Raw genomic sequence first — 24,099 nt, forward strand, 5'->3', positions numbered from 1 at the left:
GAGTCTGATCATGAAGAAGTGGATTTTGGTCGCATGGTTCAATGATCATATCTTGAGCTGCTGTTTAAAAGTTATGATAGATTGCTTAGTACTATTTAAAAACATAGTTTTCATATGTATTTGCATTGTAAGGACAAGTTTTTTCGCACACCATTAGTAAAATTGTTTTATTTACTTTATGTTTCCTTGCAATGGCATTTATGAAAATTGGTGTTTATATTTCTATTGTTAGCAATGTTGAAAATAGATTTGATTCTTAGTTATATCGCTTGTGTTAGTGTCATAATTTACCAAGTGAGGAAGGATTCTCATCACCCAAATTTCAAATTGGACAGAAACTTGGAATCATACGATTTAAATTGTGTGGTGTATGACAATCTTGATCCTTGGGAAATTGGGACTGATTCCTTGTTCACATATGTATGTGAGTCAATTGAAATGCTAAAGGATCTAGTACACATTGATGTGCACTGGTCAGATCCACCACAAAGGACGATAAAGTCTATTCATCATGATTTACTGATAGTTCGTAAATATGGTTATGCTTACAAGATTAAGTGTAATTATAATGCCTTGAAACGTTTCAAAGTATAGCAAAATGAGTAAGAAGAATCAAATTAGGCAGAAAGATAAAAGTTTCTCCAATATGAAAGGAAAGGATAGTACTTTAGTATCATGTTTTATGATCATCCTTCCTATTGATTATGGAACCATGTCACAATTGATCCTCTAAGGACACCGTAGTGTATTTATATGACTTAGAAGAGGAATCGGGAATTGTTGAAATGGTTAATCAAATGGATGAATCATACTTCATTCCAAAGTCGAGTTTAAATGTTGTACTCTAGTTACTTCAAGTTGTACCTTCAGTAACATGTTCTAAGTAGGTTTATAACATCTCATGAAATATGGAGTAGAAATGTTTCTTACTCTTGCATATTTGAAAATGGTAGACCAACTAAGACCAATTACATGAAGTGCTGTCTTTATAATAATCTACACCAACTCTTGAATATTTGTTTGTCAAGGAATGTTGCTTGAAAGAGAATCTTATACGTCAAAAGGTGAGTGGGAGTCTTAATGGTCTTAAATAGTTTCAAGAACTAATCGAAAATAAACCTTTTATTAATCACTAGCACATGACTTGAGGTTGAACACCTATCGTGTTGACATATTCTTATTTTTGTACCTGTTCCAGTTAAGTTAACTATGTATGTGTGGGTTCTATGAGTTCTCATTTGATTGCATAAGGCAAAGCACCTTGATCAGTGAAAGTACATTGATCAGTGTAGGTGAGCCGATCAATAACTTGGAAGCAATGGTAGGCCCTTGTGCTACCAAATGACAAGAAATTGAGAATAAACAAGTTCAGTCCATATGAGTATGAATTTGTCATAAACCTTGTCTTTAAGATAGTGGTTGGAAATGACGAATTCACATGGAAAGGAACACATACACCATAAAATTTAACTAGTAAGAGGTTTTCTCTCTACTTCATGAAAATGATTATGAGGAAACGCTTTCACTAGTAGATTTTAAAGGATTAGAGTAAGCAGTTGTAGTATTTGCGTTCTCAAATTCGAATATGATTACGACATCCCTTTTCATAGTTTGAATTGTGAGAAATCGCAAATTATTTGAACATTCGGGACATATTGCCATAAGTTCTGAAAAGGTTTAAACATACACATAGGATATCTATTGAAAGGTCTATGAGCTTGAGAGGTCTAGATAAAGACTTATCGAAGCACCACATATCGCAAATCAGAACTTTGGTAAGAAAGTCAATAAGTATTGATTTCTAGAAGTCCAATTGATTTATGAGTATATGCCAAAGCTAGTGGGAGCATAATTGTTATGTTGGTAAGAACATAATTGTTATGCTAGTGGGAGACTGATTATTATGTTAAGTGTTGCAAGTTAGCAATGCCATTTATATAAAATAAAGTTCTAAATTTGCAAAGTTGCAGAATTTGGAAAATTGTTTCTCTATAGTAAGGCTTAAAGGAGAGGACATTTATAATTCATTTCGAATCTAAAAGCTTAGATTGAAATTTTAATAGAACTTAGTCATTAACATATATGAATGTCATGTTGAAATGTTTCAAAATAGGAAATTATATATATAGAAATATATAACAAGAGACTGGTGTAGTATCATGTCTTTATGTAAGACATTATGAATCGTATCCCATATGCTTTGAGTATAGGATCGATTGCATATGCTATAATATTAACTTATTCTAATTTTGAAAATGCCTAGCGCATTAAGAGGAAAAATGACTAGAACCAGATATGACTAAAGTTGTTAAACAACTGTCAAGGACAATCTAAGGTTTACCAAAGATTGGTTACTTGTGGATAGTTGGAAGTATAGCAATTGATGGACCATATTGATATAACTATGAATAGATAGGATTCTATAAAGAATAGATTGTCATATGGTTATTATGGAAATGTTTCCATAATGGGAGTTGGATATTAAGAATCTAAGTGTAAGTTAGAAAGTTTTATTCAAGAAGGATGTTCAAAGGAATCTACTTTGAATGTGAGTCTTCATTTCCGGGGAATTGCCTTGTAACAATCTCCAATGAAACGCTTTGCAATATCGTTGTCCAAGTCTTTGTGACTTTGGTGCCTCAACATTACAAAAGGAACATTAAGTGAAAGTTTAGACTCTAACGGACTCTATTAGCGGAAAGAATTTTGTATTCTTACACTTATAATAAGGATTAGGGAATGGTGAAATGAGCATCATTGGAAGTGTGTTCAATTGATCTATTTTACAAGGAAAGGACCATAGATAAACATAGTGTGAATGCTTGGTGCATGGGATGACTATTGTTTTAATTCAAGTATTAAGTTGATTGTTTGAAACATTATACAATGAATAAAGTCTAATCAATATGGTGATTAAATAATAAGTTTTTTATTTATATTCAAAAGTTTTGAGACCATATTGGATTAGGTTATTCTTGTATTTCACTTCGCATGTTTTACTTCCCGAATGACTAGGTTATTCTGTTGGGTTTTGAGCATTCTAACACTCCTATGGTGTACATGCAACCCTAAATACCTTGGATCTATGTTTTCTCTATTATACATGCAAATATCAGTTTCCAAGGTATTTATCCTAACTAGCATATTATGAAGTACAAGTAATATAGAAACTAGTAGAAATACATGCCTCTTTGTTGGTGCTTGATTCCATGGAGCTCAAGAGCCTAGTGCCCCAAATGTGACACCTCAAATGGTTCACACAACATCATATGCACTTGGAATAACTCAGAGAGAAATTATCACTTCATGAAATCGGCTTGCCCTCACTTGTTTCTTCTAGTGGTCGATTTTGCACAAATAAGATGCTTATATAGTTGTTACAATTAGGGTAAACCCTAATTGTCATGGCTTTCCATTTCCTTGGATCCATGGGTTCAAATACACCATGGAGCATCCTAATGGGTTTTAGCCCAACTTGATAATCCATGGAGCATTAGCCCACTATATAAGTATGGATGATTTACACAATCAACCCATATATTTAATTAGTCTTCTTTTTATCACTTAATTAATTCTAGATTAATTCTTGATCAATACTAATTAAATAATCTTATTAATATATTAGAACTTATAATATATTAATAAACCTTAAGTGTTATTTCTCTCATTTTAGTCTATCCAAATGCACGATGCCATGCAACCCAAATGGACCATGCCGGGTCGGGTCAAGTATATACCAATTATAGTTATGGACTTTGACACTAATCCAACAGTCTCCCACTTGGATAAGTCTAATAACTATTATTGCAAGTACGCCTTCACAACCTGACCAACAATCGTACCTCTTAAAAGCTGCTGCCGAACTCTGAACAAATCAATGACGCGTCCATTAGATAAGTGATCATATATTCCTCCATTCTAGATATCATATGATCTGAGACATGAATTATAATCATTCTCTCTATCCATTTGTTGTTTACCGATTTCCGATTTATGACGACTGACTAATTGAACGAATCAAATCAGTCCAGGCCCGGCCGAGCACTTACGTTTTGTCATCACTAAATCATCGAGGGGCCCACATATATCGCTTTTATCCCGAAGGTAAAAGGAATGGATAAACTTCAACTCATATGCTTGTACTGACTACTTGTTGAATCATACACAAAGGCACGTTTTATAAGATCGAGTTACCAATGCGTTTACGTGCAATCAATGTATAACCAACTCATAGTCAACAACTCATATCTCTAGGTTTGAAGAATATAAGATGTTATCGTCTCATGATTCACTCGTGATAAATTCCATGAAGTGAATCCAAATGAGCGTGGGTTGAATCCAATACTCAGAACTTATGAGCACTCATGAATGTTGTAGCAACCATTGCTATGTCTAATGCACATTAGACAAATCACACAAGCCAAATTCATGACAGTCTTGATTCATATCTACTTCCAACATATGACCGACTGTGGATGGTTTGAATAACTTAGTCATTCGGGAAGAATGACCTAGTTATTTTGGAAGTCAAAACATGCAAAGTGAAACACAAAAATAATACTAATCATGTATGGCCCCAACACTTTGAGTGTAAATAAAAACCCATTTTATCTAAGCACCATATTGATTACTCATTATTCATGTTTCGATTAATCAACTTAATACTTGAATTGAAACAATAGTCATGCCATGCTCCAAGCATGCACACTATGTTCGTCCAAACAATAGCTATGCCATACTCCAAGTATGCACACTATGTTTACATGTGGTCCTTTCTTTGTGAAACAGATCGATTGACAATATTTCAATGATGCTCATTTCACAATCCAAATCCTTTACAATAAATGCAAGAACACCAAATTCTTGTCATTTAACGTAATCTTGTTAGATTCTAAACTCATATGCAATGATCCTCTTGTAATGACTGTACCCAAAAGTCACAAAGACTTGGCAACAAACATTACAAAGAATTCCAATAGAGATCAATTTCATGGAAACGAAGTCTCAAATTCAAAGTACATTCCTTTGAACATCCTTCTTGCATTAAGTTCTCTAATCTTACACATATTCAAAGAACAACTTCCACCTATGGAAAAATTCCACATTACCATTTTGACCATCACTTTTGAACAAGAGTTGCTTCTTTTCAAAATATGTCAATATGGTCCTTACTCTATACTTCCAATTGTCCATGAGTAACCAATCTTTGGTAAACCTCAAATTGTCCTCGACAATTGCTTAATCATTTTAGTCATATCCAGTTCTAATTCCTTTTCCCTTATTAATGCCCTAAGCATTAGGAAAATTTAGAAAGGATAACTATTATAGCTCATGAAATCGATCCTATACCCGAAGCATATAGGACATGATTCATGCTAAAAATTTTTATTTGCCATATTCTCACAATTCGAACTATGAAGAGGTATGCCACAACCATAATCAAAATTTTGAGAACGCAACATATACAGAATTTCCTTATGTTGAACCATTCCAACATAACATTCATATATATCCTTGACTAAAGTTCATTAAAATCTCAATCTAAGCTTGTAGAATTGGAATGAAGTATAAAATCCTCTCCCTTAATTATAGCAAAACAACTTTTTCAAGGCGAATTGAAACTTTTGTTATCTATAATTAACATTGCTAACTTGCAACATAATCATCCTGCTCCCACTAGCATAATGATTATTATCTTACTAGCATAACACTTATGCTCCCACTAGCTTTGACATGTATCCAGAGATCAGCTGGACTTTTAGAAATCAACACTTTATTGACTTCCTTACAAAAGTTCAGATTTCTGATACACAATTGCTTTGATAAGACTTTATTAAAATCATACACCTTTCCTTAGATAGCTCACTGGTGTGTCTAAACAATTATGAAGAGGGATGCCGTAATCATAATGTTTAGACCTTTTGTCATTCTCACAATTGCTATCTACTTAAAATCTACTCAGTGAAAGAGTTTCCTCACCATCATTTTCATGAATCAGAGAGAAACCTTATGACACTTAGATTTTATGGTGTAAGTGTTCCTATCCATGTGAATTTGTCATAACCATACTCACAAGACAAGGTTAGTGGCAAATCCAAACACATATGGACTGAACTTGTTCAATCTTAATTTCTTGCCACCCGGTAGCACAAGGGCCTACCATTGCTTCCAGGTTTTTATGCAACCATTTGAGAACTCTCAGAACTCATATGCAAAGCCAACTTTAATTGGAATGGGCACAGAAATATGATATGTCAACACGATATGTTACAAACCTCAAGTCGTGGGCTAGTGATTAACAAAACTCTTGATTAGTTCTTGAAACTATTTCAGGATCTTTTAAACTCCCACTGTCCTCTTGACATATAAGACTCTCTTGCCCAATATTCAAGAGATAGTGCGGATTCTTTTACAAACACTTCACACAATTGGCCTTAGTTGGTCTTTATTTTATCCAAAACATCACAACTTACCAATTTCAAATGTACAAGAGTAAGAAAACATTTTACTCTACATTTGACAAGTGTTTTAAACCTTTCAAAAGACTATGTCACTCAAGTTACAATCTTGGAGTATAACTCCAGGATTTGTTTTTGGAACGAAGTATGATTTATCTTTTGATTTAACCATTTCCACAATTCACGATTCCTCTCCTTAGCCAACAAATGCACTAAGGTGTCATTAGAGGATCAATTGTGATATGGTTTCATAATCACTAAGATAATCATAAAACAAGATACTCAAGTACTCTCCCATCTCTTCAGATTGGAGAAACTTTTATCTTCCTGCCTTATTTGATTCTTCTTATCCGTTCTGTCATATATTGAAACTTTTCCAATGTTTCAACATTACACTTAAACTTGTAAGCATAATCATATTTACTAAAATTTAGTAAATCGTAACGAATAATCTTATCAACCTTTGTGGTGGACCTGACTAGTGCACAACCTAATGTACCCGATCCTTTAGTCCTTCGCTTGACTCACATGCGAATGTGAACAAGGAATTAGTCTTAATTTACCAAAGATGAAAAATCTCATTCATCACACAATACAACTTGCATGATTCCAAGTTTCTAGCCAACTGAAACTTGGGTGATGAGAATCTTTCCTTATTTGATAAATTATGACCCTACCACAAACGAAAGAATCAAATTCATTTTCCAATATTGCTTATCAATGGAAACATATAAACAACAGTTTTTTCACAAATGCCTTTGTAAGGATACTTAAAATAAATAAAATCAAAACTTTTCTTTTATTTTAAAACTTGCGGAAAAACTTATCCTTACAATGCAAATTCATATGAAAACTTTGTTGTTATCTATTCCTAAGCAATATCTCATAACTATTATGCAGTGGCTCAAAATTCTGGTCATCGAACCATGCAATCAGAATCAGCACACCTTTTCTTTAAGCTTCCGTTGATTCTTCAAAAACATCAAAATGTAATTACATTACATCATGTATTAAGAATCTCCAAAAGAGACTTAATAGAGTTAGATAACGGACTTTACCTGAAGTAGAGTCAAACTTTTGACTTTACCATCCTTATGAGGTTTCAGGTAAATTCGGCAGCTTCGCAACCAATTCCCCTTTCCTTTGGCAATAGGCACATATGGACTCTTTGGGAATGGTACATGGGACTATCTCAGACTTAGCCTTTCTCTTTACCGTTTGGTCAACCGAGTTGACTATGGCCGATCCCTTTCCATTGGGAAGAGAAAGTTTTTCTGGATTTCCAGTGTCACCATTGTCAATGTCCATGAAGTTTTGAGAAGTCGATCTTCTAATCAAATTTTCTTTTCCAGTGTTTCAAATCATTGCTGATTCAGCAGCACCAAGCAAATAGATAAGATCATTAAAGGGTCATGTCGTGATCTGTCATCAGGGAGTGACTGAAGAAACAAGTCAACAGCCAGCTACCTCGAGACTTCGACACCCGACTCTCCCGGCTTGTCAATATGTGACTTAATCTCCAAGACCTAAGCACATATAGACTTTGTTTGCCAATAGGGATTGAGTGACTTAGAACTTATCAAGTCTTGAAACTTGTGGGATAGGGAAATTTATTGGAGGAGGTGGAGGAAGTGAAGTATGATTTCCAGTCCCACTAATGCACAACAAAGGGATTGATCTTTCTCCTTGATTGCCATTTGGGATATCATCTTCATTAGGATAGCTTGTTCCTAAAGATTTGGGAAGACCATAGTTGTCTGAAGGAGACATCTATAAGGGAGAAATTCAAGTTAGTTGATTTAAAGTCCTTAATATAACACCCAATATGAAATATTAAGGCAAGGATCCAACAACCTATTTATAACTGGAAGAGGGATGCCGTAATCCGAGTTATAAAATAGTTGAAGGTAGGTAAATGACGATTTACCAATTTCCACCATGAAAACGAAATATAATTAAGTTTTAATTGGATTTGAAACTCCTAGATCTTTTGAGATACATTGAACTTTCAATGACATATTTGAATCTCGATTGTGCCCTCTCAAGTTTGTGATTGGAATGCCGAGGATCACAAACAAGGTGTGAATAACCATGCAAATTGACTTGGTACCCTTAACTTTATCACCTAATCGATGTGCCGGTTAACCACACACGCTCCATCGATCTATAATAAAGTCAAGTTACCCTTCGCCACTCTTACTAGTCCTCATTACTGTGTCGGTTAACCACACACGCTCCACTAACGACTTGGTAAGGTACAAAGTGTAATTTCATGGGTTAGCACCTATTTCATATTTTCCTAAGTAACTAAGATTGGGAATTTATAAGTGTTTAGTTACTTAGTATTTTTCATTATACTTTTAATGAAGGGAGAATTATAGTCCTTTCCTACCCGTTCGGCTAACGACCCTCCACCAGTCAAGGAAGCGGTGGGTGAGAGTGGACACCCATTAAACTGCCATTTTATAGGCAGTAACCTTATACCCCCCTTATAGACCGGCTTCGTGAATGAGGCCTACTAATGGTAAGATTGACTTGACCTTATACATATCTATATAATTAAAATTATAATAATAGTATAAGGGTGTATTTTAAACATTTAAAATACTTGGTGGTTTAATCTATTAATTAAACTATACTCTTAATTTAATTAAACTTAAACCATGTCTTTATGGAATTATTAACTCTTTTAATTAAACACATTAATTAATTTAATGAAGTCCATAAAGTTTGAATTTTAGCTTTTAAAATTCTAAGGGTTCAATTTTGGAATTAAAGTATACATGAAGAGTAACTTTACAAATTCCAAAACTTGAGGGCAAGTTTTGAAACTATTCAAGACTTTTCATTTCATAACTTATGAGTTTTATGTACATTAAAATGAAGACGCTTCATTTTTATGTAACTCCTTATCTTTTAATGACATCTTTTAAAGTAGTGACCCTTTAACATGAATAACTTGAGGACAAGTTATGGAGTCATAATACTATTTAATGAAAAAGACTCTTCACTTTTATGTAACCTATGACACTTTTATGAGTTTTAAGATTCATAAATATGACTTTTCATATAACTTGAAGACAAGTTACAAAAACATATTTTATGAACTAACTCTAGATTAATTTGGATCAAAAACAACTAAAACACAATTTTTTTCATTAATCTAAACTAACTCATAAATCAAGGAAACATAAAAAACTTTTGGTAATCCATAACTTGAGGACAAGTTATGGAGTCCATACAATTTCATTGAGATCAAGAATTATAATAACAAACAATTTGCACATAATTCCTATGATCTACCAAAACTCATAAGCATGAACATTCATAATCAACATTTTTCAAGAATTACAGAAACACATATAAAACTTGAAACTTTGATTATAGCATTGAAATTGGTTTAACCTAATCATTACCACATTAAAAACATGTTTTATAAGACCAAAACAATCAAAGGTAATGATTCTAGACCAATTCCAGCACAAAAACTCGAAGATATGCTGTTTGGGGGTCCAACTCGTCGAGTGCATGAACCAACTCGGCGAGTTGGATGCATTTTGTCTTGGACTCGTCGAGTCCATCAGTGCACTCGGCGAGTCCACTGTCCCAGCAGCAAAAAACATCGATTTTAAGCAGTTTACATCAAGTATAAGTGAAAACAAGCCTAGGCTCTGATACCACTGTTGGGTTTTGAGTATTGTAACACTCCTATGGTGTACATGCAACCCTAAATACCTTGGATCTATGTTTTCTCTATTATACATGCAAATATCAATTTCCAAGGTATTTATCCTAACTAGCATATTATGAAGTACAAGTAATATAGAAACTAGTAGAAATACATACCTCTTTGTTGGTGCTTGATTCCATGGAGCTCAAGAGCCTAGTGCCCCAAATGTGACACCTCAAATGGTTCACACAATATCATATGCACTTGGAATAACTTAGAGAGATATCATCACTTCATGAAATCGGCTTGCCCTCACTTGTTTCTTCTAGTGGCCGATTTTGCACAAATAAGATGCTTATATAGTTGTTACAATTAGGGTAAACCCTAATTGTCATGGCTTTCCATTTCCTTGGATCCATGGGTTCAAATACACCATGGAGCATCCATGGAGCATCCTAATGGGTTTTAGCCCAACTTGATAATCCATGGAGCATTAGCCCACTATATAAGTATGGATGATTTACACAATCAACCCATATATTTAATTAGTCTTCTTTTGATCACTTAATTAAATCTAGATTAATTCTTGATCAATACTAATTAAATAATCTTATTAATATTAGAACTTATAATATATTAATAAACCTTAAGTGTTATTTCTCTCATTTTAGTCTATCCAAATGCACGATGCCATGCAACCCAAATGGACCATGCCGGGTCGGGTCAAGTATATACCAATTATAGTTATAGACTTAGACACTAATCCAACATATTCAAACATCCATAGTCGGTTATACTTTGGAAGTAAGTAATGAGGTAAAAATGTCATGAATCTGACTGTAGAATGTCTAAGAGCTTAGACATAACACAAGTTTGCTGAAGTGTTCATGAGTACTCCTGAAAAAGGATTTGAGTATTGGATTAAACCCATGCTCATTTGAGTCACTTCATGGATTTTATCACGAGTGATTGTGAGACGATAATATCTTATATTCTTGAAATAGAGAAATATAGTTGTTGTTTACAAGTCGGTTGCATATTGATAATACGTAAACAGATCAGTATCTTGATGTTATAAAACATATTGTTGTGTGTGATTTGATGAGTAAATAGTACAGGCATATGAGTTGAAGTTTATCCATTCCTTTTTCCCTAATGGGAAAAACGATATCTGTGGGCCCCTCGATGATTTAGTGATGACACCCTAAGTGCTTGGCCAAGTTTGGACTAAGTTGATGTGTTCAATTATAGTCTGTTGTCAGTCAGCATAAATCGGAAATCGGGAAACAATACATGGACAGAGAGAATGATTATAAATCCATGTCTCATGTCCCTACAATATGTTGTAGAATCGAGGAATATTTGATCCCTTATCTAAAGGACGTGTTTCTGATAAGATCAGAGTTCGACAGCGGCTTTTGAAAGCTACGATTGATGATCAGATTCTGAACTCATACTTGCAATTATAATTATTAGACTTATCCAAGTAGGAGACTATTGGATTAGGTGTCTAAGCCCATAACTATATATAGTATGTACTTGATTTGATTATGAGCATGGTCCTTTTGGGTTGCCTTCACTCATGCATCTTGATAGGGTGGCAACTGGAGAGAGAGTAGGATTTATTATATGAATAATAAATTGGTACTCAGAATGATTTTATTAATATATTATAAGATTAATATATTATTTGGAAATCATATTATTAATTAGAAATTAATCAGAAATTAGTCTACTATTATATTTGGGATTAAAAGGAACTAATTAATAATTGAGGAACTATTATGAAAATCATTGATAGTTGCATAATTGGGATGATGGAGTCCATAGAGTGGAGTGGATGAAATCCTAAGGGGGAAGCCCTATAGATTTTGTCCAAGGGCTCTAAGGAGGGAATCCATGGGCTTCTTGGTGCCTAAGCAAGGCATTAGGGTTTCCACCTGAAAACCGTAACAACCACAGCTATATAAAGACCTCATACTTGATGAAATCGACCCTAAGCTTCAGAAACCCTAAGGTGGCCAATTCTCACCTCTCTCCAAGTCTTCCTTTGCATTGAGTGTTTGTGACTCTATTAGAGGTGCAACACTTGGGGCACTAAGCTTTCAAAGGTCAACGATTTTCAAGGTGAACTTGTTATTGCTACATAAGAAGAAATATAACATCTAAACCCTAGTTTACTTGTCAATTTTGAAAATTGTATGCTAGTCATAGGGTTATTGCTTTGGATTATTATTTGCATGTATAACTTGAGAGAAACCAAGATCTAAAGCAATAGGGTTGAATGTACACCATAGGAATGTTGTAGTTCTCAAAACCCATCACTAAATTCCCTAATTTTTTGTATTTTCAATGGGGATTCGACGAGTTGGAAGCTCCAACTCGTCGTGTCGAGGGGTTTTTGGCCGCGGGCATTTTTGGGCGAACTCGGTGAGTCGGGGTGTCTCAACTCTGCGAGTTGATGGCTGTGAAGAAAACCTTTATTTTAGGGTTTTTCACCATATTTAAAGACCTTAAATCCCTTGGATGGCCTCCTTACTAGCATCCTCTTTCTAGAAACCCTAATTTCGTGTATTATCCTCCAAGATTGAGTGTGTGAGCTTGTGGTGAGCTTGAAGAGTTGGTTTTTGGTATTCATGGGAAGAAGTTTTATGTTGAAGGTGCGTAGTTTGGAAGGAAGGCTTTGGATCCAAATACTCTCCATTTGTTCCATTTATTTTGAGGTATAAAGTCGATTCCGTGTGTTGTTATCTTCTACATCTCTTTGTTGGAAGTTTTATCTTGATTTTTGGGTTTATGGTTGGTTTGTCCAAAAGGTTGAGGGTTCTAGGGGTTATTATGTTAGATCTGACCCTTTCATGACCTCTTTTGGCTTAAAGTTTCAAGCTTTGCTAGGTCCTAAATCCCATCCATGCAATAAGTCCTTTATTAAGCCATTTTGGGTCTTAGGGTTCCTTTTCAGCATGCATGGACGTAAAGTTGTAAACTTTATGTAACGACCAAAAAATCAAGGGTAAAATTTCATTTTTATTAGAGTCAAAACATAGATGTCGTTTAATACAAACATTCCAAAAACATTGCTAATTAAAAACATTTATCACAGTTCATCCCAAAATATCATATAGCGAAAAACAAGGGTGTGTGCATTGCGATCAAGCTGGGCCCTACCTTTCCACACCGGTGATACCTGAAACCATAAACAAAACTGTAAGCAAGAAGCTTAATGAGTTTCCCCCAAAAATACCACATAGTATACAATCACAGAATAACGTCCACAAAATATCATCCATAGTATATCATGTAACATACATATAGTTGCTGTAACACCCGTCAAAATTAGGTCAATAACAATCACATGTGATTATGCCAATCATGTAATGTGATTTTGTTAAAACTATTAAAGTGAAAAACTGACTATGTAATTCGTGATAAATTCTAATACAATTATGAACTTTTATGATACAACTCAAAGTATACGTCCATGCGATTCCAAAAATATAGAGAACGTCTAAATCTGACTTCGCGTGAAGAAGTTATGATAAACCGAACACTATAAATCTCTATAATAAGAGGAATTTAAAATAGACTTAGAATAAGCTGTTGGAGTCTAAACGAGAGTTGTAGTGCTCGTAAATACATACACGTGGATATAAAGAACGTCAAAAACGGATTTCGTATGCAAAAGTTTTGGCCTTCCAAAGACGTCGCTGTCAGAAACCCTAATTTGACTGAACTCACGATGTGAGCATAAAAACTCACGACGTGTGGAGTCAAACCGCCACATTTTGAAGCTAGAAGTCTACGGAACGATAACCCAAAAGCTGACGACGTGAGCAAGGTTTTCTCACCACGTGAGGACGCTGCAGGACACAAATCGGGGCTAGAAAATACGTGTTAAAGCTATGGGATAACTCTTACCATAATTCACGACGTGAACCTATCATTTCTCACGTCGTGAGGGCCAAAAATCAGCCTATAAATAACCATTTCGTCCCTAAGCTTCCTTACACCTTAACTTCTTTCCTTCTCTCTCGTTTGCTGAAGCCATTTTGCTTCTCGAGCCCGGTGATCGCGAACCGCTTACTGTTTTCAGTTAGATTCTATCGAAGCACGATATTAAGGTGATTTTCACGTCCCCACTTTCTAATATTTTCGGGGGAAAACGCATGCTAAATATTGTATATACGTTACTATTATGTCTATATGATAGTATATTAGTATCAACGTAAATAGTTATATTAACCGAGATATAGTTGTTCTAAAAATAATATTTTGAATATATACAACTATTATCAACTTATTAGCATGTTATTAAACTAATGTAGATCATGAGTTATACTTAAGATTCTCTCTCTCTCTCTCTCTCTCTCTCTATATATATATATATATATATATATATATATATATATATATATATATATATATATGTATGTATATATTTATTGATTGTGTGCGATATAGTTCAAGAGTTATACTCGGAAGTTCTATATGTTAATTGATATGTATGTTGTTATTATAGATTTTATGTCAATATAAAGCTAGGAATGTTATATGTTGTTATTATTGGTTTTATGTTAAGATAAAACTTGGTTTTTCCACAAGTTATGGTTGTTGTACTGCCTAAAAGTATTATGAATTTAGGAGTAAAGTTTAAAAGCATAGTCTAGTAACTTATGGTTTTAGACACGAAAATGTTTTTGTTGTTAGAGCTATAAGAAGTCGTTGAAGTCTACATGAGTTATTATATTCATCAACTAAGATTGGAAATCTTAGTGAAAGTCCTCTGACCTGTATTCATTAATCCCGTGTGAGCGTGACAACCCTACCCGTGGTTGTTAGCTACAACCAATATTTGGCGGGTGACGAACATGCCTAATTTACTACCTTCCGACGTCAATGAAGCGTATGGAAACTACCATAAGGTGTGATCCTTGTACTACCGCAAGGTGCGATCCTTGTACTACCGCAAGGTGTGATCCTTGTACTACCGCAATGTGTGATCATTGTAACTAACACAAGGTTTGATCCTTGTAATAATAAAAAGAGGTATAAAACTAAGTCAAACAGTCGCAACTACAGACTTATGGTAGCACAACCTTAGAAGCATTATACTTTTTTGATATACAAGTATGAATGTTAAGTATAAGTTTCCCAAAGACTTATACTCTAAGTATAAGAATCTAGTAGGTATATTACTTGTATATTAAGTAGACCACTATACCTATTCTACTTACTCGTATAGAATTGAAATAGATTTATACGTAGCGGTTTTACTCATATAGAATTGATATGAGATTTATACGTAGCAACTTAGTTTGTATGGAATTTCAAACATTTATATTTTTAATATATAAGAATTATAGGTATATACTTATTTGGTAAGTAAACCATTATACCTAGGATATATATATATATATATATATATATATATATATATATATATATATATATATATATATATATATATATATATTAATTGTTTGAGAGTCAAAATGATACTTTCAAAATTAAACTTTTGAACTTGGAATATGTATTATTTTATAGGGAGTCAAAACCTGTGAACTCACCAACTTTATGTTGACGTATTTTTAAAAGCATGTGTTTTCAGGATATTGATAAGTATGATACAAGAAATGAAGTTACACCGCCCGGTGTTTCCGCCGACGGCCGGGGTGTGACAGATTGGTATCAGAGCTATTAACTATAGTGAATTAGTACTATCTTAGGAAAGCACGACTATAGTTTAGGGCTTACTCTGTTATGTTTAGGTATATCCCTTAACCTACAATATAAACTATTATTAAATATTCTACTGAAGGACTACTTACGGGAGCGGTGACAGGATAGACATGTCGATTTGGGTTGCTGGATTTCAGAACGGCTATATGCTAAAATGATCCTGCCCACCGACTGTCCTGACTGGTCGGTGCCTTATCAGCTAGACCTGAAGTAACAAACAATAATTAATAATACTCGGGAATACAACAAACACAAAGATATAGAGTTATGTATGAACTCAGTCCCACGATGAGAACACATGTATATAACCCAAAAATATAGAAAACCCAAACCCTCGATAAGAATTCAACGCAAGGTTTTAGGTCAAACTATTTAGTTGAGTTTTATTGTACATGGTACGAACCACAACTAAACATAGACTGATCACCTATGTTTAATTTTGGTCAGACCAATTCATGACTAAACTTGGATACGGTGGTTGATAGACTAAAACACGTGAAGATTTTAGAAGATTAAAGATAGATCTCAGATCAGGATACCATCAACTCGGAGTACAAGAAGACGATGTTCCGAAAACAACATTTAGGACTTGATATGGTCATTAAGAGTTCCTAGTTATGCTTTTGGATTGACCACCTCCCCAACAATATTCATGGATCTCATGAATCATGTTTGCAAATCGTACTTGGATAAATTTGTGATAGTAGTAATCGATGATATATTGATATATTCACAAACCAAGGAAGAACACAGTCAAAACTTGCAAATAATCTTGGAACTACTAAGAAAAGAAAATTTGTATGCCAAATTCTCCGAATGTGAATTTTGGATTAGAGAAGTACAAATTTTTAGAACATGTAGTTAGTAACAAAGGGATTCATGTCGAACCCTCCAAGATTGAAGCAATTAAGAATTGGGAAGCACCAAAGACCCTAACAGAGGTGCGTCAATTCTTAGGACTTGCTGGCTATTACCGTAGATTCATAGAAAATTTCTCCAAGGTAGCCAAGCCACTTACAACACTAACCCAGAAGGATATGAAGTTCAACTGGGAAGATAAACAAGAAGCTACTTTTCAGAAACTAAAGCAAATATTTATTATTTTATATGGAGTCAAAACCATTATACCAAGGATATATATATTAATTGTTTGAGAGTCAAAATGGTACGTTCAAAACTAAACTTTTGAACTTGGAAAATTTATTATTTTATATGGAGTCAAAACCTGTGAACTCACCAACTTTATGTTGAGGTATTTTTAAATGCGTGACTATGATACAAGAAATGACGTTACACCGCCCGTTGTTTCTGTCGACGGCCGGGGTGCGACACTTGCCATTGGCTCCCCCTTGGCCTTAACCAGGAATGCGATGGGTTCCCCCATGGTCTTATATCCAAATGCAATGGGCTCCCCCCATGGTCTTATATCCAAATGCAATGGGCTCTCCCCATGGTCTTGAAGGGTTTTGAGCATTCTAACACTCCTATGGTGTACATGCAACCCTAGAAACCTTGGATCTATGTTTTCTCTAAAATACATGCAAATAATAATTTTTCAAGGTTCTCATCCTAACTAGCATGGCAAGAGGAACTTGAATCATAAAATACTAGTAGAATGACATACCTTTTGTTTGTGATTGGTTGCTTGGATTTTGAGAGCCTAGCACCAATAATGTGGATGCCTCAAATGAAATCACAAATCACCAAAACACTTGGAAATACTTTGAGAGTGTATGTGCACACTTAGAAATCGGCCCACTCTTGATTCACACACACTAGTGTCATTTCATGTGCCAAGGACCTCTTTATATAGTGTGGTGGATTAGGTCACATTCATGTAAACGCTAATAACCATGACCTTTCATTTCCATAAGATCCATGGCTTAAACATAGATGGACTAGCCATGGACTTCCATACAAGCTTAGCTCATTCTAAATAAGCATTACCCACTCGATATATATATATATATATATATATATATATATATATATATACATAAGAGTCCTTATTTAATTAGTTACTTTTGATCACTAATTTAATTCCAAATTAATTCTTGATCAATACTAATTAAGTAATATGATTTCATATTAATATATTATACCTTATAATATATTAACAAACCATAAGTATACTATTCTCAAAAGACTATCCAAATTGTTATGGTGAAGTGCAACCCAAATGGACCATGCCGGGTCGGGTCAAGTACATCCCAAATATAGTTATGGACTTAGACACCTTATCCAACAGTCTCCCACTTGGATAAGTCTAATAACTATAGTTGCAAGCATGACTTCAGGAACCGACCAACAATCGTAACTCTTAAAACTCTGTTGAACTAGGAAGCGCCATTTTAGATAAGTGATCGTATAATCCTATGTTCTCAAGATATCAGTCGGACAAATACATGGAACAATGTCGTACTTGTTGTCCAGCAGTTTGTTTCCCGATTTCCGATTTGTTTGACATAGAACTAAACTGAACACATCAATTTGGTTCTGACCGGGCCCGGTACATAGCTCAAAACAAAATCATCGAGGGGCCCAGATATCGCTTCTAATCCTCCGAGGACTAAAAGGAACATATAAACTTCGACTGATATGCTTGTTCTACTACGTGTTGAATAATACACAAAGGCACGTTTTATGACATCAAGTTACTGATGCGGTTTCGTACAATCAATGCATAACCAACTCATAGGCAACAGCTCATATCTCTAGGTTTGAAGAGTTATGATATTACCATATCACGATCACTCGAGATAAATTCCATGAAGTGATACAAGTGAGCGTTGGTTTAATCCAATACTCAGAACTTATGAGCACACATAAATGTTGTAGAAACTCTTGTTATGTCTAATACCTTAGACATCTACAAGCCAACTTCATGACAGTCTTGATTCATACCTACTTCCAACATATGATTGAGTGTGGAGAGTTTAAATAACTCAGTCATTCAGAAAGAATAACCTAGCTATTCTGGAAGTCAAAACATACAAAGTGAAACACAATAATAATCGAATCCAATATGGTCTCAGAACTTATGAATATAAATAGAACACCTTTTATTTATCACCATATTGATTACACATTATTCATTGCATAATGTTTCAAATAATCAACTTAATACTTGAATTAAAACAACAGTTTTCCCATGCTCCAAGCATGTACATTGTGTTTTTCTAAACGATATTTATGCCATACTCCAAGTATGCACACTATGTTTGTCTATGATCCTTACTTTATGAAATCGATCAATTGAACATGATTCCAATGATGCTCATTTCACAATCCGAAATCTTTATTGCAAGTGTAAGAATTCCAAACTCTTGTCACTGCTCGAATTTGTTAGATTCTACACTATTATGCAATATTGTTTTGTAATGTCCAGGTACCAAGAGTCACAAGGACTTGACCAATAATATTACAATACATTCCACTGGAAATTGTTACAAGATAATTCCAAGGCGACGAAGTCTCAAGTTCAAAGTACATTCCTTTGAACATCCTTCTTGCATAAAAGTTTCTAACTTTCTCATAGATTCTTAATATCCAACTCCCAATATGGAAAACATTTCCATATTCTCATTTTGAGTATCATTTATGAACAAGAGTTGCCTCCTTTCAGAATATGTCAATATGGTTTCTCTCCAAAATTTAGCACCAATCTTTGGTAAATCTCAGATTTTCCTCAACAATTGCTTAATCATTTTAGTCATATCCAATTCCAGACCTTTTCCCCTCTTAATCCCCTGGGCATTTGGAAAATTTAGAAATGATAGATATTATAGCACATGTAATCGATCCTATATCCGAAGCATATGGGACACGATTCATGATGTCTTACATAAAGACATGATCCTAGGTCAGTCTTTTGCTACAACATTTTTTTATTTGCCATGTTTTCATAATTTGACTATGAAGAGGGATGCTGTAATCATAATCGAATTTGAGAACGCAATATATATGGAATTTCCTTATGTTGAACCATTCCAACCTAAAATTCGTATATATATATATATATATATATATATATATATATATATATATATATATATATATATATATATATATATGCATGACTAAAGATGATTAAAATCTCAATTTAAACCATTTAGAATTGAAATGAAGTATCATTTCATCTCCTTTAATTATAGCAAAACAACTTTTCCCAAATGGAATTTTTGTTTTCTATAATTAACATTGCTAACTTGCAACACTTATCATAATTGATTATGCTCCCACTAGCATAACAATTACTTAGTATAACAATTATGCTCCCAGTAGCTTTGACATGCACCTAGAAATCAACTGAACTACTAGAAATCAATACTTTATTGACTTTCATTACCAAAGTTCAGATTTCTGATATGAGATGCTTCGATAAAACTTTATCTAGGATTCTCATACTCATACACCTTTTCTTAGATAGCTTACATGTGTGTCTAAACAATTATGAAGAGGGATGCCATAATCATAATGTTTAGACCCTTTTGCCATTTCTCACAAGTCCATGTTAGTGTGCCGATTACCCACACGCGCTCCACTAACGACTTTGAGAATGCAAATTTCACAATTGCTATCTACTTAAAATCTACTTAGTGAAAGCATTTCCTCACCATCATTTTCATGAATCAGAGAGAAACCTTATGACACTTAGATTTAATGGTGTATGTGTTCCCATCCATGAGAATTTGTCAAAACCATAATCACAAGACAAGGTTAGTGACAAACTCAAACTCATATGGATTGAACTTGTTCAATCTTAATCTATTGCCACTTGGTAGCACAAGGGCCCACCATTGCTTTCAGAACACACATGCATAGTCAACTTAATTGGAATAGGAACAGAAACAAGAATTATGTCAACACGATAGGTTACAAACCTTAAGTCGTGTGCTAGTGATAAAATACAGGTTTTATTCTTGATTAGTTATTGAAACTCTTTCAATATCTTTAAAACTCCCACTAATCTCTCGACATATAAGTTTCCCTTGTCGAGGACCATTCCTTGACAAACAAATATTCGAGAGTTGGTGCAGATTCTTATCAAGATAAACACTTCACAAAATTGATTCTAGATGGTATTTGTCTTATCCAAGATATCACAACTTACCAATTTCAAATGTTCAAGAGTAGGAAACATTTTACTCTTCATTTGATAAGTGTTTCAAACCTTCCTTTATGTCACTCAAGGTTACAATCTTGGAGTATGACTCTAAGAGTTGTTTTTGGAACGAAGTATGATTTATCTTCTTGATGTTAACCATTCCAACAATTCATGATTCCTCTTCTTAGCCATACATTAGCACTAAGATGTCCTTAGAGGATCAAATTGTGATATGGTTCCATAAGCATTAAGACGATCATAAAATATGATACTAAAATACTCTCCCATCTCTTTAGATTGGAGAAACTTTTATCTTTCTACCTAATTTGATTCTTCTTATTCGTTCTGCCTTACATTGAAACTTTTCAAATGTTCCAGAATTACACTTAAACTTTTAAGCATAACCACATTTACTAAACTTTAGGAAATCATGACGAATAGTATTATCGTTCTTTGTGATGGACCTTAACCAGCACACACCCAGTGTACCCGATCCCTAGTCCTTCACTTGACTCACATATACATGTGATCAAGGTATTAGTCTTAATCTTTCCAAAGATGAAAATTCTCATTCATCATACAACACATCCTGCATGATTCCAAGTTTCTGTCCAATTGAACCTTGGGTGATGAAAATATTTCCTTATTTGGTAAATTTAGACACTAACATAAATGAGAGAATCAAATTCATATTTCCAATATTGCTAGAAACATACAAATATCGATTTTTCATAAATGCCATTCTAAGGAGATATAAAATAAAACAAAAACATTTATTTCTTTATAAAGTGCGGAAATTTTTTTTCCTTACAATGCAATTACAAGTGAAAAACTATGCCATTACATATTTCCTAGCAATCTATCATAACTCCTAAGTAGTAGCTCAAAAATCCAATCTTCAAACCATGCGATTGAAATCCATCTTCGCGAGCAGGTTCATCATACTCTTCCTTTAAGTTTCCCTCCCCTTGCTTGACCCTGCAAACATAAAAATGCAACCTAGTCACATCATGTATTAGGGATCAACAATTAGGAATTTAACAGAGTTAGATAGTGGACTTAGCTGAAGTAGAGTCAAACATATTGTCTCTACTTGCTTTCAAATCTTTCAGGTATTCAAGGCAGCTTCGCTTCCAATGTCCCTTCTCATGACATTAAAAACATATAGACTCTTTGGGAATGGTACACGAGGCTATCACAGACATAGCCTTTCCCTTTACCTTTTGGTCAACCGGGTTGACCAAGGCTGATCCCTTTCCATTGGGAAGAGAAAGATTTTTTGTACTTCTAATGTGACCATTGTCAATGTCCATGGAAGTTTGAGAAATTGACATTCCACCCAAATTTACTTTTCCGGTGCGCCAAAACATTTCTGATTCAGCAGCAATAAGAAAATAAGAAAGATCAATAAGGGTCATGTCATGATCTGTCACATAGTAGTCCTTAATGAACTCACTATACGACTCAGGAAGTGACTGAAGAACCCAGTCAATAGCCAACTTCCTTGGGACAATGACACCTAACATTCTCAACCTGTCAATATGTGATTTCATTTCTAGGACATGAGTACACACAGGTCTTCCATCTTTATGTTTCATTGCAAGTAGGGCTTGAGTGATCTTGAACTTTTCAAGTCTTCGATCTTGTGGGTCAGTGAGAATAATTGGAGGAGGTGGAGGAAGAGAAGTACGATTTCGACGATCCAATCGCGGGACATCATCTTCATTAGGAAAGCTTGTTCCAAAAGATTTCGGAAGATCATAGTTTTCTAAACCAGACATCTACAATGGGAGAAATTTAAGTTAGTTGATTTAAGCCCTTAATATAACACCCAATATGAAATATTAAGGCTAGGACCCAACATAATATTTTATAACTTGGAAGAGGGATGCCGTAATCCAAGCTATAAAATATTTGAAGGTATGCAAATGACGATTCACCAATTTCCACCATGAAAAACTAAATAAAAATTAGGTTTTAATTGGTTTGAAACTCCTATATCTTTTGAGATTCATTGAACTTTTCAATGGCATGTTTAAGTCTCGATTGTGCCCTCTCAAGTTTGTGACTGGGATGCCGAGGATCACAAACAAGGTGTGAATAAACATGCAAATTAACTTGGTACCCTTAATTTTATCACCTAATCGATGTGCCGGTTAACCACACACGCTCCACCGATCTATGATAAACATTAAGTTACCCTTCGCCACTCTTACTAGTCTATGTTAGTGTGCCGGTTAACCACACACGCTCCACCAATGACTTGGTAAGGTACAAAGTGTAAATTTCATGGGTTAGCACCAAATTCATATTTTCCTAAAGTAACTAAGATTGGGAATTTATAAAAGGTTTAGTTAATTTATATTTATCATTATACTTATAATGAGAATTATAGTCCTTGTCCTACCCGTTCGACTAACGACCCTCCACCAGTCAAGGAAGCGGTGGGTGAGAGTGGACACCCATTAAGTTTCCATTTTATAGGCAACAACCTTATACCCCCTTATAGACTGGCTTCGTGAATGAGGCCTACTAACGGTAAAACTGACTTGCTCTTATAGATATATATTATTAATTTATAATACTATAATGTATAAGGCTTGAATTTTAACTTTTAAAACTCTAGGGTATGGAATTAAAGTTTGTGTGAGTCTTTACAAATTCCAAAACTTGAGGGCAAGTTTTGAACAATTCAAAAAATTTTAGATTTTCATAACTTATGAGTTTAATTAAGGTTTTAAAAAAAACTTTAATGAAGAGAGTCTTGGACATCCATAACTTTAGGACAAGTTATGGAGTCCATTAAACTATTTATGAGAAAAACTCTTCAATTGTGTAACCTATGACTCTTTTTAGAGAAAAGACATTTGGAATTCAATAACTTGAGGACAAGTTATGGAGTCCATTCAATCTCATCAAGATCAAGAATTACACTAACAAACAATTTGCACATAATTCCTATGATCTACCAAAACTCATAAGCATGAATATCCATAATCAACAACTTTCAAGAATCATATAAACATATATAAAACTTGAAACTTTGATTATAACTTTGAAATTGGTTCACCATAATCATTACCACGTCAAAAACAGGTTTTATAAGTCCAAAACAGTTTAAGGTA

This window comes from Lactuca virosa, chromosome 8 (assembly GCF_052849685.1).
Source record: "Lactuca virosa cultivar CGN04683 chromosome 8, Lactuca_virosa_CGN04683_v6, whole genome shotgun sequence".
NCBI classification, from domain to species: Eukaryota; Viridiplantae; Streptophyta; class Magnoliopsida; order Asterales; family Asteraceae; genus Lactuca; species Lactuca virosa.